A 5,376-nucleotide genomic window follows, 5' to 3' on the forward strand; every position below is an offset into this window, starting at 1 on the left:
ATTGCCGGGGATTGTTCGAGTTTGGACAACTGACGGTTCATCTTGTTGCTCAGATTAGGTAATTTTATTTTAATTTTAAGTTTTTTTTTATTTCTTTTTTTCGAAAAAAAAATTTTAATTTATGTTCTTCAAAATTTTTAAGAATGAATTCTAGAGTTTCATGAAGCATGTTGAAGCCTGGCTGGCTGTAAAGCCATGTCTAAATTCATTTGGACTGAGGCTTCCAAACCATCATCACAAGAGCAAGCTAGTTGTTGCTAATCAAATTTGCTGTTGTATGACTGATTTGTATTCTAAAGCTTGGCTGGCCATTGGCCATGTCTAGTATTTTGGACCGGAGCTTTCACTGAAAGCTTGGCTGGCTAGTGAGCCATGTCTAATTCCTGGACTGAAGCTTTAGACTAAGAGTGCAAGATTCCTGGAATTCATATTAAAAATCTTGGAATCCTTATTTTTCTTTTTCAAATAATTTTCGGAAAATACCAAAAAAAATTCATAAAATCAAAAAATCAAAAATAATTTTATGTTTCTTGTTTGAGTCTTGAGTCAAATTTTAAGTTTGGTGTCAATTGCATACTCATCTTGCATTTTTCGAAAATTGCACCCATGCATTGCATTCATCATGATCTTCAAGTTGTTCTTGATGAACTTTCTTGTTTGATCTTCATATTATATTGTTTTATGTTGTAAGGTGTTTTTCATATGCATTCTTGCATCCATAGTATCTAAACATGAAAGATTTCTAAGTTTGGTGTCTTGCATGTTTTCTTTGCATATAAAAATTTTCAAAAATAAGTTCTTGGTGTTCATCTTGACATTCAAAGTGTTCTTGATGTTCATCTTGACATTCAAAGTGTTCTTGCATGCATCACATGTTTTGATCCAAAATTTTCATGCAGTGAGTCAATTTTGTGTTTTTCTCTTTTATCATTAAAAATTCAAAAATCAAAAAAATATCTTTCCCTTTTTCTATCATAAATTTTCGAAAATTTGAGCTGACTTTTTCAAAAATTTTTAAAATCCAGATTGTTTCTTATAAGTCAAATCAAATTTTCAATTTAAAAATCTTATCTTTTCAAAATATTTTTCAAAAAAATCAAATCTTTTTCATTTTTCTTATTTATTTTCAAAAATTTTAAAAATATTTTTCAAAAATCTTTTTCTTAATTTTATCTCATAATTTTCGAAAATATTATCAACAATTAATGTTTTGATTCAAAAATTTCAACTTTGTTACTTTCTTGTTAAGAAAGATTCAAACTTTAAGTTCTAGAATCATATCTTGTGATTACTTGTGAGTCAAGTCATTAATTTTGATTTTAAAATTCAAATCTTTTTCAAAACTAATTTCAATCATATCTTTTTCAAATTCAATTTCAAAATCTTTTCTAACTTCTTATCTTTTTAAAATTGATTTTCAAATCTTATCTTTTTGTTTCAATCATATCTTTTTAAATTTCAATCATATCTTTTTCAAAAAAAAAAACAAAAAACAAAAAACAAATTCCAAAACTTTTTCAGTCAATCTTATCTTTTGTTTCAATCATATCTTTTTCAAAACTACCTAACTAATCCTCTCTCTCTTAATTTCGAAAATTCCCTCTCTTCTTTTTTAAAATTCCTTTTTAATTAACTAATTGTTTTAATTTTAATTTAATTTCAACTTTAATTTTCAAAATCTAACTTTTAATTTTCATTTTTATTTTAATTAAATTTCGAAATTCTCTCTCTCATCTCCTTCTATTTATTTATTCATCTACTAACACTTCTCTCCCATCCAAAAATTCGAACACCACCTCCATCTCTGTGTTCGAGTTTTCCCTCTTCTCTTCCTTACATTACATTCTTTTCTTCTTCTACTCACACAAAGGAACCTTTCTCTACTGAGACAAAGAGGATCCCTATTATTTTCTGTTTCCTTCTTTTTCCTATGAGCAGGAGCAAGGACAAGAACATTCTTGTTGAAGCTGATCCTGAACCTGAAAGGACTCTGAAAAGGAAACTAAGAGAAGTTAAAATACAATAATCCAGAGACAACCTTACAGGAATTTTCAAACAGGAAGAGGAGATGGCAGCCGAAAATAATAATAATGCAAGGAGGATGCTTGGTGACTTTACTGCACCTAATTCCAATTTACATGGAAGAAGCATCTCCATTCCTGCCATTGGAGCAAACAATTTTGAGCTGAAACCTCAATTAGTTTCTCTGATGCAGCAGAACTGCAAGTTTTATGGACTTCCATCTGAAGATTCTTTTCAGTTTTTAACTGAATTCTTGCAGATCTGTGATACTGTTAAGACCAATGGGGTTGATCCCGAGGTCTACAGGCTTATGCTTTTTCCATTTGCTGTAAGAGACGGAGCTAGAGTATGGTTGGACTCTCAACTTAAGGATAGCCTGAACTCTTGGGATAAACTGGTCACGGCTTTTTTAGCCAAGTTCTTCCCTCCTCAAAAGCTTAGTAAGCTTAGAGTGGATGTTCAAACCTTCAGACAGAAAGAAGGAGAATCCCTCTATGAAGCTTGGGAGAGGTACAAGCAACTGACCAAAAAGTGTCCTTCTGACATGCTTTCATAATGGACCATTCTGGATATATTCTATGATGGTCTGTCTGAGTTATCAAAGATGTCACTGGACCATTCTACAGGTGGATCCATTCACCTAAAGAAAATGCCTGCAGAAACTCAAGAACTCATTGACATGGTTGCTAATAACCAGTTCATGTACACTTCTGAAAGGAATCCTGTGAATAATGGGACGCCTATGAAGAAGGGAGTTCTTGAAATTGATACTCTGAATGCTATATTGGCTCAGAATAAAATATTGACTCAGCAAGTCAATATGATTTTTCAGAGTCTGAATGGAATGCAAGCTGCATCCAACAGTACTCAAGAGGCATCTTTTGAGGAAGAAGCCTATGATCCTGAGAACCCTGCAATAGCAGAGGTGAATTACATGGGTGAACCATATGGAAACACCTATAATCCCTCATGGAGAAATCACCCAAATCTCTCATGGAAGGATCAACAAAAGCCTCAACAAGGCTTTAATAATGGTGGAAGAAACAGGTTTAACAATAGTAAACCTTTTCCATCATCCACTCAGCAACAGACAGAGAATTCTGAGCAGAATCCATCTAGCTTAGCAAATTTAGTCTCTGATCTATCTAAGGCCACTGTGAGTTTCATGAATGAAACAAGGTCTTCCATTAGAAATTTGGAAGCACAAGTGGGCTAGCTGAGTAAAAGAGTCATTGAAACCCCTCCTAGTACTCTCCCAAGCAATACAGAAGAAAATCCAAAAGGAGAGTGCAAGGCCATTGATTTAGCCATCATGGCCGAACCCACAAGAGAGGAGGAGGACGTAAATCCCAGTGAGGAAGACCTCCTGGGACGACCAGTGATCAATAAGGAGTTTCTCTCTGAGGAATCAAGGGATCCTGAGGCTCAACTAGAGACCATAGAGATTCCATTAAACCTCCTTATGCCATTCATGAGCTCTGGTGAATATTCTTCTTCTGAAGAGAATGAGGATGTTACTAAAGAGCAAGTTGCCAAGTACCTTGGTGCAATCATGAAGCTGAATGCCAAATTATTTGGTAATGAGACTTGGGAAGATGAACCTCCCTTGCTCATCAATGAACTGAGTGATCTGGATCAACTGACATTGCCTCAGAAGAAACAAGATCCTGGAAAGTTCTTAATACCTTGTACCATAGGCACCATGACCTTTGAGAAGGCTCTATGTGACCTTAGGTCAGGGATAAACCTCATGCCCCTCTCTGTAATGGAGAAACTGGGAATCTTTGAGGTGTAAGCTGTCAGAATCTCACTAGAGATGGCAGACAACTCAAGAAAACAGGCTTCTGGACAAGTAGAGGACGTGTTAGTAAAGGTTGAAGGCCTTTACATCCCTGCTGATTTCATAATCCTGGATACTAGGAAGGAGGAGGATGAATCTATCATCCTTGGAAGACCCTTCCTAGCCACAGCAAGAGCTGTGATTGATGTGGACAGAGGAGAATTGATCCTTCAACTGAATGAGGATAACCTTTTGTTTAAAACTCAAGGATCTCCTTCTGCACTTATGGAGAGGAAGCATGAAAAGCTTTTCTCAGTACAGAGTCAAACAAAGCCCCCACAATCAAACTCTAAGTTTGGTGTTGGGAGGACTCAGCCAAACTCTAAGTTTGGTGTTGAACTCCCATATCCAAACTCTAAGTTTGGTGTTGGGAATCTATAAAATTGACCTGATCACCTGTGTGGCTCCATGAGAGCCCACTGTCAAGCTATTGACATTAAAGAAGCGCTTGTTGGGAGGCAACTCAATTTTTATTTATCTAATTTTATTTTTATTTTTATTGTTCTTTCATGTTTTATTAGGTTCATGATCATGTGGAGTCACAAAATAAATCCAAAAATTTAAAACAGAATCAAAAACAGCAGAAGAAAAATCACACCCTGGAGGAAGGACTTACTGGCGTTTAAACGCCAGTAAGAAGCATCTGGCTGGCGTTCAACGCCAGAACAGAGCATGGAGCTGGCACTGAACGCCAGAAACAAGCATGAAGCTGGCGTTCAACGCCAGAAATATGCTGCATATGGGCGTTGAACGCCCAGAACAAGCATCACTTCGGCGTCTAAACGCCAGAAATGCATGCAAAGACATTTTACATGCCTAATTGGTACAGGGATGTAAATCCTTGACACCTCAGGATCTGTGGACCCCACAGGATCTCCACATACCTCCACTCACCTTCCCTCCTCATAATCCTATATCACCCTCTCTCTCTCCATTCACAGTCATTCCTTCTGTTTTCCATTCACCACTCACATCCATACACCCCACCTACCTTCAAAATTCAAAATCTCTTTCCCACCCAAGCCCACCCATATAGCCGAATACACACATCCCTCCATCTCCTCCATATCTTCTTCTTCTTCTACTATTCTTTCTTCTTTTGCTCGAGGGCGAGCAACATTCTAAGTTTGGTGTGGTAAAAGCATAGCTTTTTTTGTTTTTCCATAACCATTGATGGCACCTAAGGCCAGAGAAACCTCTAGAAAGAGGAAAGGGAAAACAAAAGCTTCCACCTCCAAGTCATAGGAGATGGAGAGATTCATCTCAAGGGTCTATAGCTCAGTGGTAGAACATTTGACTGCAAATCAAGAGATCCCTGAGATACCTCAGGAGATACATTTTCCTCCACACAATTATTGGGAGCAACTAAGGGTGGAACATCAAGAGCACTCCATCATCCTTCATGAAATTAGAGAAGATCAAAGAGCAATGAGGGAGGAGCAACAAAGACAAGGAAGAGACATAGAAGAGCTCAAGGACATCATTGGTTCCTCAAGGAGAAAACGCCACCATCA

At 36.7% G+C, this 5,376-nt stretch overlaps 1 non-coding gene across 1 annotated transcript; it reads right to left on the reverse strand.

Annotated features, from left to right (window-relative positions):
• Window positions 1-2,464: 2,464 nt before the first annotated feature.
• On the reverse strand, window positions 2,465-2,572 carry LOC148563680 (small nucleolar RNA R71). Its single transcript, XR_015884682.1, has one exon. It is a non-coding gene; the product is annotated as a small nucleolar RNA R71 (small nucleolar RNA).
• Between the last annotated feature and the right edge of the window lie 2,804 nt (window positions 2,573-5,376).

Source organism: Arachis ipaensis, chromosome B5, assembly GCF_059453495.1.
Source record: "Arachis ipaensis isolate K30076 ecotype BB chromosome B5, ASM5945349v1, whole genome shotgun sequence".
Lineage (NCBI taxonomy): Eukaryota > Viridiplantae > Streptophyta > Magnoliopsida > Fabales > Fabaceae > Arachis > Arachis ipaensis.